Genomic DNA, 13,520 nt, shown 5'->3' with positions numbered 1-13,520 from the left:
TAAATGTAAAGTGTATGTCACAGTCCCCGGTGCAGAGAAAGGATCCCATCAATTATAATTATTGTGGTGGTGGCAGTGGTGGTTGTTCGTGCTTTGACTCCTCCCTGGCATCTGTATCTTCAGTCACTCTCCGTTCTAATTCCTGTGGGGTATTTTTGCCAGTCTCTCTTCTTTACAAAACCCATGTTTCGTAGCCCACTGAGCGGGTGGCAGCAGGGACAAGGGGTGGCTCATACAGCTCATCTCTCTGGAGACACAGGAAATGAAACACAGAGGACCTCAAGCTGCCAATGATAGTGAGGCAGTAGCCATCAACAGGAGTCCCTGGGTGGTGCAAACGTTTAACACGCTAAGCTGCTAACCTTCGGCTAGCAGCCCAAGTTCACCCAGAGGTGCCTCAGATGAAAGGCATGGGAATCTACTTCCGAAAAAATCAGCCATTGAAAACCCTATGAAGCATGGTTCTACTCTGACACATATGAGGTTGCCATGAGTCAAAATCAGCTGGTAACTGGACTGAGCTAAGCAGCACCACCAGCTGAGCCTCCTCCTCTACCCCCAGTTTACCTCCACCCTGTTCTTGTTGGGCCCAATCTTAGTTCCTGGAAGAAGAACTGTGGCTCTTATTTGGCTTTCAGCACTCAGCACAGTCTGCTACACCACCTCATCGACGTGTTCTTCCTAGAGACTCAGAGCTTCTAAATGGTTTTATAGAATTGGATTAGCACTTGAGGCTCTCTAATCTGAACCTTAAACCCTGCATATATTATAACCCCACCCTGAGTGAGGTTTCTTCGGTCTCTGCTGTTCTATGCTTCTAAAATAAACCATTTTATGATGTAGCCTCTGTGGAAGACAGTTTGACATAGAGTTACCATAAGCCCGTTCCAAACCTGTTGTCATCCAGTTGATTCCAACTCATGGCAACCCTATACAACAGAGTAGAACTGCTCTATAGAGTTTCCAAGGAGCGCCTGGTGGATTCAAACTGCCAGCCTTTTGGTTAGCAGCCATAGCACTTAACAATTACGCCACCAGAGTTTCCAGAGTTATCATATGGCCCAACGATTCCACACCTAGGAATATACCCAAAGGAATTGAAAGCAAGAACACAAACAGGTATTTGTACACCACTGTACATTGTACCATTATTTACAATAGCCAAAAGGTAGAAACACCCAAATATCCATCAACAGGTGAATGGATAAACAAAATGTGGTATATACACACAATGGAATATTACTCTGCCATAAAAAGGAGTGAAGTTCTGATACATGCTATGACGTGAATTAACCTTGAAAGCATTACGCAGAGTGAAATAAGCCAGACACAGGACAACTATTTTATCATTCCACTTATATGAAATACCTTAAATAGGCAAATGTATAGAGACCAAATTTTATTCATGGTTATAGGGACCAGTGCCAGGGTAGGGGGGTGAGGAGTTATTGCTCAAGGGGTACTGAGTTTCTATTTGGGGTGATGAAAAGCTTTTGGAAATACTGTATTTTTGCAAATAATGTGCCCACACATACAACGCACGTAGCACGTCTAGGAAAATAATGCGTGAAGGGGGTCACGTGGTTGGTAAAAAACATATAACGTGCACAGTATTTGTACAAAAATATGGTAGATGGTGGTGATGATTGCACAACATGGTGAATGTAACTAATGTCACTGAATTGTACCCTTCAAAATTGTTAAAATAGCAAATTTTTGTTATCACATATTTTATCAGAATAAAAAAATAAATAAACCATTTTACAGAAACCAGTGTAATCGACTGAAGGAGGCAAAACATATGATAGAGAAGATCTCTGACCTTCTCCTTTTAGAGATGAGGGGACTATGGCTACAAAAGGGTCATGATTGTCTTGAGGACATGATAATTAGACCCAGAAAAAATCCATCTTAATTGTCTTACACGCATGGACATGTATCTTACGTGTTCATGGATGCCCAGGAAGCGAGTGCCTCAGGTAAAATGCCTCATTGCTTCTATACAATATTAATCATAGAATAAAGTTGTACCCTCATCTTTTAGTTCCGTCTTCTGTCTTTGTTTATTTTAAATTGGTTTATTTTAGATTTACAGCATCTAGCAGATACTTTAGTTAGGCTTAATGGTATGGTCGTTGTACTATTTTTCTATTATTGCTTATAATTTTCATTCTCAAAATTGTAACTCACAATTTTTTGCCTTGTAAACATATATCACATACTAAAATATTTTTTAATAATTTTTATTGAGCTTTAAGCGAACGTTTACAAATCAAGTCAGTCTGTCACATATAAGCTTATATACACCTTACTCCCACTTACACTCCTCCTAATGAGTCAGCCCACTCCCTCCTTCCAGTCTCTCCTTTCATGATGATTTTTCTGGTTTCTAACCCTCTCTACCCTCCTATCTCCCCTCCAGACAGGAGATGCCAACACAGTCTCAAGTGTCCACCTGATACACGTAGCTCACTCTTCATCAGCATCTCTCTCCAACCCATTGTCCAGTCCCTTCCATGTCTGATGAGTTGTCTTTGGGAATGATTCCTATCCTGGACCAACAGAAGGTTTGGGGACCATGACCGCCAGGATTCCTCTAGTCTCCATACTAAAATATTTTAAAAGAAGCTGCATAAACTAGGGTCACATAACAATGTGTGTATAAGTTTTTGTGTGAGAAACTGACTTGAATCTGTAAACTTTCACTTAATGCACAATAAAAAAAAAAGTTGTCTATATTTCTTTTTTTAATTTATTTTTTTTTATTGAACTTTAGATGAAGGTTTACAGAACAAACTAGTTTCTCATCAAATAACTAGTACACACATCGTTCTATGACACTGGTTAACAACCCTGCAACTTGTCAACACTCTCCCTTCCCAACCCTGGGTTCTCTATTATCAGCTTTCCTGTTTCCTCCTACCTTCTAGTCCCTAAAATTTGCATATATTTCTGACAGAGAAAAATATTCGCACTACATTGCTGAGGGAAAAGAGTTTACAAAATAGTATGCATAGTTGGTCTCATATTCATTCTTTTTTCATATAAAATCTGGAAGATTAGTCATCAAAATGTCAACAGTGATTATATCTGGGAGAGTAAGATTACAGTGGGTTTTATTTTTCCTTTTTTCTAATAAATTTATATATTTTATTCAATTACTTATATAATTGAACACATTTTTATTTTGTTTTAAATAAACTTTGAACATTCTTAAAGCATGTCTTTATACCATCTCTTTCTAATTAAACCCTTTTTAAAGTCAGTTTGGAAGTATGAATTTTCCACAGGTCACTACACAGAAGACCTGGGGAATTCCAGTGAAGTTGGAACTTTACAATAAAATCCTACCACTGAGAACAAGACTTTCATTTCAAGGCCTTTAAAATGAAACTTGGTAATGTATTTGTCTAACTTAATTACTTCATGCCTTCTGCTTGGAGGCTGCTACCTGCAAAGCCTTTCTCTTAAGAAGAAAAAAATTTTCTGACTGTAATTGGTGATTGCTCCCTCACCCTCACAGCCTGGACTTCCCTCCCCTCTGCTATAGCACTACTCAGCAGAACTCATCACTCTTCTCTAGTACTTTCATCAAAACTCTGGTAACGTAGCTAGTACAACTTACCTGTCTATCGCCCCCATTTCTATGTAAACCCCTTAAGGACAAGGCCTGGGCACTTAGGTTGAGTAACTTTGCAACCTCCCACCCAGCACAATGTGTAGCCATGGTACCATCTCAGTACCTGCTCACTAAATGAACCAATGTACTGATGAATCATTCCAGCAGACCTTTTTCAACTCCCCAAGGCAAACCTAGTTACAAGTGAGTGGCATTTAGGTGGGTGGGTTCCTAAGGCTAGAATCATATAGACTTAAAATCACCCTTCGAAATTCCCCATGAAGTTTAGTTTACATGTCTTTGCATATAAAACTGATATAAATTTGTAATATATAAATAACATATAGCATATGACAGAATGCATGTGAAAATGTAGCAGTATCGTATATTGAAGAGAGAGATGGCAGACCACACATGGTTTAACTTGTGAAAGTTAAATACGATTCCACGGTGTAAGCCTCTGTGCCCTTGTAGCATTTTTTTTAACTGTGGTAAAATACATGTATAACAAAGCATTTGCCATTGAAACCATTTTTAAGTGTACAATTTAGTGACATGAATTTCGTTCACCATGTTGTATGACCATTACCACCGCCTTGTACCATCTTGAGCTTATTTGTATGGCACTTATCTTAGTGTCTTGTAATTATTTGTCAGCCCTATATGACTTAGGGAAAGGACCATGTTTTTCCTTTGTCCTCAAGAGCTTGGCACAGTGTCTATCATAGCTCAAAAATGATACCTAAAATTTATTGAACACTCACTATGTGTCAGGCACTATACTAGGTGTATTTATGTATATTATCTCATATTATACTTTAACAACCCTAAGAGGATTATTATTCTTATTTTATAGGGCAATTGATTAACTTGCCTCAAATGACCCTAGCAGTCTGTGGCAAAGCCAGGATGCAAACACAGCTCTCATCTGCCTCCAAACCCCGTTCTGGTGGCCATTATTCTATTCTGCCTTTTCATTATAAGAATTTGATTTAATGAACATTTAATGAGCATTTACTAATTCATAATTACTTACTAGAGAGGCTGGGAGTAGAGACATGGCTAAGGAAATTAAGAATAAAGGTGATGAATTTGACTAGAGTAAGAAAAAAAAAAGAGTGAGAAGCTATTATTAAAGTCCAATCAGAAATGAGAATAACGTCAGAAAATATAATTCATTGAGAGAAAGTCAGTTAAAAAAAATCTGATTGCCACAGTCTTTTCGTAACACATCCACTACTTGAAGCAGAGGTGTTGTATGTAAAGGAACAACAGCTACTAGATGAAAAAGCACACATCTGAATGGATATAAGATACTCTAAAGTATACTGGGAGTGGCTGAGTGTATATATATTTTATGTTCCACCATGACAGGAAAACAGTAGGTAACATCAGCCAAGACAGAGAGGTAAGGATCTAGATAAGTTATTAATTTATTCTCGGAAAGTGAAGGACTTAGCCAGGAACTGGAAGTCAGAACCCTGGGACCCTTCTGCCTCTAACATCACTGACCCCACAACCTTGGGCACATACCTGAAGCTCAGGTTACCCATCTGTGAACTTGGGATAAATTGAAAGGTGCAAGGTGGTTTGTTGACAGCCAAATGTACTCTTTCTCATGTGCACCTCAAATGGTCCTATCGCAGGGACCATAGTCCACAGCAAAGCACACCGGAAGGCAGCCCAGCTCTCCCCGTCGCAGCTCACCCGCATGAAATATATGCAGGGGTAATTCAGTTTCTTCCGGACAGGTCATTGACCAGGTAGCTGTCATGCTTGCTAAGATGGCTCGGATCCAAAGCCTGGTGTATTGTATGAGCAAGCAAAAGTGAGGGCCCTTTAAAACCATCATTTGTATACTGAATGCACACTTTCCCCATTTATTAATATATATGATTATAGAACCTATATATGTGTCTGTGTATCTCATACCCCTCATGCTGTGACATAAGCAAAATTTACAGCTTCTTGTACTTCATACTCTGTGCTTGGGTGAATTGGCTGAACACAGAAAATGTTCAAAAATAGCTGCTCTATCCACTTGAAAGGTGCTAGAAGTTCAAACTTAATCCAGAGCCATGACCAGAATACAGAAACTTGCTAAGGGCATTTGGTTAAGGAGCAACCAGGAGAGAAAAACGACTACCCCATCCCTGGATCTCCCTAATTCCTGGGTCTGCGGGTCCCTTTTGTGGGTATCTCTTTGCTTCTGTCCCTCTCACACCTGCAGTCTCTGCTTTTAACTACGAGACTCCTCAGCATGGCAGCAAGACAGAAAAGAAAGAAATTGAAAACCACATTGATCAGTGTTGCTTCAAGTAAGCAGTTGTGAGAAAACACTTAAGAGAAAACAAGAAGTTGAAAGTTCTAAACATAGAAGGATTTGGAGACTTGAAGAATTAGTTACCTAATCCTGTTCTTGACTCTGTCAGCCCAGACTCTGTTTTGCAAAAAGGTAACTGACACATCAGAATCAATTCCAGGGCCTCATATAGCAACGGAATTTGCTAGATGTGCATTGGCTCAACACCTCCTCTTTCAGGCAGCCTATAAATCTGTTCCTAAAACTGGCAGGTATTTAAAAATGCATTGACAGTCAAGAATGTGAATCAGAAGCTCATCTGAGTAAATAGATTTAAAGTAGGACCTCTGCAGATATGCTCCTGATTGGTAACTAGATTCAACCCCAGGTCCGTGAATTTATCAATCGTTCATTCATTCATTCATTCATTCATTCAGTGGCTTCCATGTCCATCTAGTCAGAGAAATACTTTGCCAGCTCACGGAGTCTAGACAGCATAGAAACCAGGGTGTCTTCTCTGGACAAAAAGGTGGGCGTATAACTCTCCACACCAAAACTGGAAAATGAGACAATAAGATGGATGCTGGCAGCTGGACCTCAAAGGGTGGTCTGAGTTAGTGGAATGAGCCCTGACCTAGGAGCAAGCCTCTATTCCACCACCAATTAATTCATTCTAGCTCTGAGTAAGTGAGGCCACTTTTCTGCCTTAGCTTCTGTGTCTGTAAGAATCAGAGGGGTCACTTTACATATTTCCTTTTTACTGAATAGTTACCCAGGACAAAGATCTACTAACAGCAAAGTTCTGGGTTAGTTGGAGGCAGATACTCTAGAAAATATATGTGAAAGAACTCTGAGAGATAGATTGTTGTTGTTGCTAGGTGCCATCAAGTTTGTTCTGCCTCATAGTGACCCTATGTACAACAGAACCAAACACTGCCCGGTCCTCCATCCTCACAATCATTGTTATGCTTGAGCCCATTGATTTTGTTTTGAGATTTTTTTTTTTTTACTATTATTGTACTTTAGGTAAAGATCGACAAACCATCTTCTCATTAAACAGTTAGCACACATATTGTTCTATGACATTGGTTAACGACCCCACGTGTCAACACTCTCTCTTCTCTACCTTGAGTTGCCTATTACCAGCTTTCCTGTCCCATCCTGCCTTTCAGTTCCTGCCAGTAGGCTGGTGTGCCCCCTTTAGTCTCCTCTTGTTTCATGGGCCTGTCTAATCTTTGGCTGAAGGGTTAACCTCAGGAGTGACTTCATTACTGAGCTAAAAGGGTGTCTGGGGGCCATACCTTCGGGCTTTCTCCAGCCTCTGACAGGCCAGTAAGTCTGGTCCTTTTTTGTGAGTTAGAATTTTGTTCTATGTTTTCCTCCAGCTCTGCCCAGGACTCTCTATTGTGATCCCTGTCAGAACAGTCAGTGGTGGTAGCTGGGCACCAGCTAGTTGTTCTGGACTCAGACTGATGGAGGCCATGGTAGCTGTGGTCCATTAGTCCTTTGGACTAATCTTTCTCTTGTATCTTTAGTTTTCTTCAACTTGCACTCATTGTTGCAGACATTGTGTCAATCTATCTCATTAAGGGTCTTTCTCTTTTTCAGTGAGTAGATAAAGGTAGGTTAAAGCATTATTATTTTTATTAAATAGTTCAACAATTCCAAAACATCCCATGCAACCTAAAGATATAAAGAATTGGTACTGTGTGGCAAGGGAAAACTTACTATTATAGCAGAGAATTAGTGAAAAACACAGGGAAGGCTTCTAGAAGAAAGTGATTGATAAGATTGAAAAAAAATGAACGGAATTGCCACACTACCACTTTCTATCCATCTCTTTCTGGCTCTAGGCTTACTCCCACTGCCTTTCATGTTATTTGGGCAGAAAAGAGCTGGCTGGGAACAGTGACCCCAAGAGGTAGTTTCACCTGGGGAAGTAGGGTCTAGGAAGCACCCAGTCCAGTCCTTTCACTATTCAATCATTCTACTCCCTCTTCTCCTAAAAGCACAGCAGCTGTAGCTCACAGACTGAGACCAGAGAATGGGCCCAGTGCTTATTTCTAACCCATGACTGTCCACTACATGTGGGTTTGAGAAGCAGATTATAAATTGACAAAAAGACAACGTGACCTCATTGGGAATGCATACTGATAAGGCTCAGTTCCCTTTATGGCCACCATGTGGTTACCTGAGCCTTGTACAGCCAATGGGCCCCCTTGTGGCTCCTCACCCGACAGTTCCACATCCCCCGCATGGGGCTGCAGATGTTGCTGTTCTATTTTAGATGGTGTCACGAGGAGGTGGAGGGGGGCAAACAGGCCTCACACCTCATGGGTTTGTACCAGAACCTTGGTTGCTTCTGCCCAATACCTCAGGGTTTGGGTCAGAGTCCTCATAACATTCTACAGCACATTACGGTTTATAAAGCATGGGTGGCTCTTGCTCTCTTATGAACTAAGAAGCCAGGGAAGGGGAGTCAGGACTGTGAAATGAACTTTGAAGATCACACAGCTGACAAGAGGCATCCAGGACTCAAACTCAGGTCTCTCTCAGTTTGCTCCACTGCAGAATGCCTGACCATCCACAGAATCAGAAGCTATATGCTTCAAGGACGTGTTTTAAAAGAAGAAACTTTAAAAAAGATCTTAATTTCCAAAACAAAAGATTCATATTATGCATAAATCAAAACCAAACTAGTTGCCATCGAGTGGATTCCAACTCAGAGTAACCCACAGGACAGAGTACAACTGCACCATATGGTTTCCAAGGAGCGCTGGTGGATTTGAACTGCCTACCTGTGGGTTAGCAGCTGAGCTCTTAACCACTGTGCCACCAAGACTCCACATATTACGCATACACATATGCAATTATGAGAACAATTTCATTTATTTTTTCAAATCCTTGAAGCTTAGATACAAGCTATTTTATTCTCCTCCCAAAATAGTAAAGAAAGAAAGAAACGTTTAATATTTGCTTAATGTTCAGTGAGAGTCCTACTCCTCATGCTTGGCACATTATGGGTGCTCAATAAATGTTTGTTGAATGAATAAATCCGTTAAACATATGCCACATATAGTAGTAGAACAGAACTAGTATATAGATATTTTGGATGAGGTTTGACTATTAGGTAATAAAGACAACAGGAAAAATAATCAACGAACTCATGAAGTAACACTCTACTTCTGGTTTTATAGTTCAGTTCCAAAAACTTTGTGCATGTATATTCTAGCCTAAGCTTCCATCTAATGCATTTCAAATTAGAAAGTACCAGATGGGCTAGGCTGCCTATTTGAAAAATATGACCCAAGAAATCAAATAATCTTCCTAATTACAAATGCATTTTTATACGTTAACGGTCACTTTTGGTCTGTGATCAATGCAGAACTTGTTAGATAAACAAAAAGTTATCTCTGTTGCTTGAAGTTTAAATGTAAGTTAGTGACTAAATTTATTGTTTGTTTTTTCCTGTTGTCAGCATTTGGTCTTTAAAAACCAAACCAGTTGCTGTCGGGCCAACTCTCTGACTCATGGCGACCCCATATGCGTCACAGTAGACCTGCGCTCTGTAGGGCTTTTAATGGCTAATTTTTCAGAAGTAGATCCCCAGGCTTTTCTTCCAAGGCGACTCTGGGTGGACTCCAGCCTTTTAGTTAGCAGCTGAGCACATTAACTATTTGCACCACCCGTGGACTCCATTTGGTTTTCAGCTCTGATCTACATTAAAACTTATTGTGTGCATAGTACATGGGTGCATGCGTGCATGTGTGCCTGTGTACGTAAATATGTACAGCTCTTATGTTCATTACAGAGACACACACAAATGCACGGAGCATTTTTTTTATTTCTGAGGTGAGTATAGTACCATATTCTTATAACAGCTATTAAGATGAAACACATATACCCTAAAATTTGTACCACTTTTCAGTAGGGGGAAGCTCTAGAAACAGTATGAAAAGTCACACCAGCTGCTGAAGAGGAAGCTGCCTCAGCTTCGACACATGCTGCAATGGGGCTAGTGTCGACTGGTATTATGTTAATAAAAATCTACCATCCCATCCTTATGCATCTGAACCTCATAAAAAATAATGTATTTTTTGTTTTTGCCCCCTGACTAATCTGCATCTCCCAGACCTTCTTGAATTCTGATTGGAAAGGAGAGAAGAGATGGGTCATCCCCTGACTGGTCCAAAGGCCTGGGACCCTTAGCCACCTCATCTGGTTAAGAATGCAGACATTAGTGCTACCTAATGAAACACCATTTGGAGTGTTTCAGATAGTAACAAGTGACAATTCTTCATAGGTTAAAAAAAGAAACAGAAAAACCAAAAATCTAATCAGACCAGGTTTTGATATGTGCAGTTTACTTTTCTTTCATTGGCAGCTAAAACCCTCTTTGTATTTAGGAGTGTTTTGAAATTTGTCCCTGTAATGTTTTCAATTAGAAGCTTTCTTACATGGGATGCATCAAGGGAAAAACAACACTTAGAGTTAGAACTAAGGTACTCCCAGAGACAAACATGATTAATGGGATAATCTTGTAGATGACAATAGTTAGAGGCAGTTCCTGCCATTCCCTGCTCTCCAAGGGCTGGTACTACTCACTCCAATAGAAACAGCTGCACATTCCTCAATATCATTATAATCCAGTGCAAGGCCGCATTCAGCATGTTAAAATGCCTGTAATATCCACATTTGGCAATTTCCCGTTGAGCAACTTCAGTTTTAGAAGTTAAAGCTTCAAGTTCTCTGTGATTATTTGATGGAGTTTATAAACGGAATTGATTTTCTAAAGCACCATTAAAGGTTGCTCTGCGAGAGACGAGACAAAGAGTGCCCCGACAAGCAAAAGAGCTTTTATGTGGCACATTGAAAACATAAAGGGCAGTCCTGTCATCTGCCAGCCAGTCCCCCAGAGTCCCTCTGAGGGGCAGGTGAATGTTTTTATTCCTGGTTTACAGGGAAGAAACAGCCGCAGAGAAGTTAAGAGACTCACCCAGGGCTTGGCGGAACCGATGGTGGAGTTAGGATTAAGAATGTCAGGTTCCCCATCTGTGAGTCCCATACTCAGCTCACCAGGCAAGCCATCTCCTTCTAACACAATTGTTAAGTGCCACAAAGAACCCCAGTGAGGAAGTTATATATTTCTTTACGTCTCCTTAGCCAATGCAAGCTATAGATCTATTGGTTGAAATTTTAGTATAACATGTTCTTTTTCTTTCTATAGTAGAGCCTTTGCAGAGTCTTTAGTAAACTTCCGGACGACCAACAATCCCCCATTACATTTGCCTCACTCTATTTCCCGTGTTAAGGAGCCTGTTGGTGCAATGGTTAAACACTTAGCAGCTAACCAAAAGGTCGGTGGTTTGGTTCAAACCCACCAGCGGCTCGGAGGGTAAAAAGACCTGGCGATCTGCTTCCATAAAGATTACAGCCCAGGAATCCCTGTGGGGCCGTTCTACTCTGCCCTGTAGGGTTGCTATGTGTCGGAATCAATTCAACGGCACACATCACCACCACCATTTCCTGTGAAAGTTTCTTTTCCTGGTTTTGAGAACACATTGACTAATACGTACTTTTCAACTCTAAGCAAAGACTCCTCTCCTTGTTAATATTGATCCTTCCGTATTTTTGTGATTTTTTCACGAGTTTTGGGCCTCTGACCTTCCTCTGCAAATTGTCTTGTATCTTATCACCTGCTTCAGATGAACAAATGCATAAAACCTACCCTGAGCAAAATTGTCAACCAAAGGAAGTTCTTACTTTGTGCCCTGCTCCCTCCCAGTTTTGCTAGAGAGATCGCTCTCCACCTGAGGGCTGGCCTCTCGAGTCAGCTTTTCTAATCAAACCGGAAAAATAGGAAGCTGTTCATGCTAAGATGTAAATAATGGACAACAGGGGAAAGTGCTCCTAGGAATTTGCATCTTGCGAGATCCAAAGCTTTACACTCTAGAAGAGATGTTACTCTGATTAAATTTCAGGTGTGCAACAAGTGAGGGAGATTTGGGTGGTGTGGAGTGAGGGATAGCATGAAGGAGTTCTCATAGCCCCTGACATCATCACAGAGGCCAGTAGTTCTTAAAGTTCAGGTTTATCAGCATCACCTGGAAAGCTTCTGATTCAGTAGGTCTAGGCTGGGGCCCAAGGTGGACCACACTTTGAGTAACACTAACATCAGCATTGCACGCTCCACAGACACAGGAAGAAAGCCCCAGGAAGCACTCTCCACACCCATAGCCAAATTAGCTTTTACAGAAAGCTTTAGTACACCAATCTGAGCAGATAAAATGTCCTGAGAGAAGCTGCATGGGTGGAATCAAGACCAATTATGTGGCCATGCTTCGAGCTTCTTCCTGACCCAAGAAAGACGGCTCCTGAGCTGGGGGCACCTTATCAAGGACATCTTTTCAGGGTGTTTAGATTTGAGGATTTTTAGCCAGCACTCTAATTGACCTCAGCTGTCACAATGGTACACAAAGAGATGTAGCTTGGTACCCAGGGACCAACCAACGGAGTTTATAGATCAATATCCACACCTTGAACTGTACTTGAAAGCAAATTAAAAGCCAGTGCGGACTGCACAGTGTAAAACCCAAGGTGTAAGCAATGATTTGCAAAAATTCTTTAATTAGAGTCAATAGGAAATGTTTCTTGCTTTTTTTTCCTTCCATTCCACCTAGCATACTAGTGATTTTCTTCCTCTTTCAGACACCACAGATGTTGTTTAGGGGGTGCTGCAACACTGACAACCTAAAAACCCGAACTTTTGCAAATTTATACAAATTGAAACGTATTATTGTTTTCTTTAGCTGCCATCGAGTCAGCCCCTGACTAATGGGGACGCCAAGCACAATGGAACAAAATGCTGCCTGGTCCTGCACCACCTCCATGATTTATTTCTGAAAATCAGCCAATGAAAATTCTATGGAACCTGTTACCACACAGAAAATACATGAGTCAACTTGTATACCTCCCAAAAACTAAGTAGAGAAAACAGTTACCAAAATCCAACTGTTAGTCAAAATGGTTGTTAGGAATATCATTCAACTCCCATATAATAAGGGTGTCTTAAGGAGAGAAAGAAAGAGAGAGAGAGGGATACAGAAAAGAGAGAAATATACAGACTCCTCCTTACCTCTCCACCTGTAGAAAAATACAGTACACAACATTTCCATTATGTTCAGTGAAAAAAATGAAGATGAAATGTTAATTTTCAATGTCTATAGTATTTCCTTGGAAACCCTGGTGGTGTAGTAGTTAAGTGCTATGGCTGCTAACCAAAGGGTTGGCAGTTTGAATCTGCCAGGCACTCCTTGGAAACTCTATGGGCAGTTCTACTCTGTCCTACAGGGTCGCTTTGAGTCGGAATCAACTCGACAGCACTGGGTTGTCTGGGTTATAGTATATCCTTAGGAATAAAACATATCTAAATTAATTGTTTGTCTCCCATGGAGATTCAGCACATACAATAGGTTTTCAGGTTTAGAAGAACATAGCTTATCCCTGATGCTGTCCTTTCAACAGAAAACTTCCTAGGGAACTTGAAAGTCAGGCTTGTCAACAGAAAACTTCCTAGGGAACTTGAAAGTCAGGCTTGGC

General features: G+C 40.7%; 1 long non-coding RNA gene across 1 annotated transcript in view; it reads right to left on the bottom strand.

The window, feature by feature from the left end:
- The window catches only part of LOC111749587 (uncharacterized), a 43,234-nt gene extending 30,205 nt beyond the window's left edge, over nucleotides 1–13,029 (bottom strand). Inside the window, exon 1 of the long non-coding RNA XR_002784792.2 lies at nucleotides 10,918–13,029. This is a non-coding gene — a long non-coding RNA (uncharacterized LOC111749587). The remainder of the gene's footprint in view (nucleotides 1–10,917) is intronic.
- Between the last annotated feature and the right edge of the window lie 491 nt (nucleotides 13,030–13,520).

The sequence above is a fragment of the Loxodonta africana genome, chromosome 11 (assembly GCF_030014295.1).
Source record: "Loxodonta africana isolate mLoxAfr1 chromosome 11, mLoxAfr1.hap2, whole genome shotgun sequence".
Lineage (NCBI taxonomy): Eukaryota > Metazoa > Chordata > Mammalia > Proboscidea > Elephantidae > Loxodonta > Loxodonta africana.
This window is presented reverse-complemented; position numbering and strand designations above follow the sequence as displayed.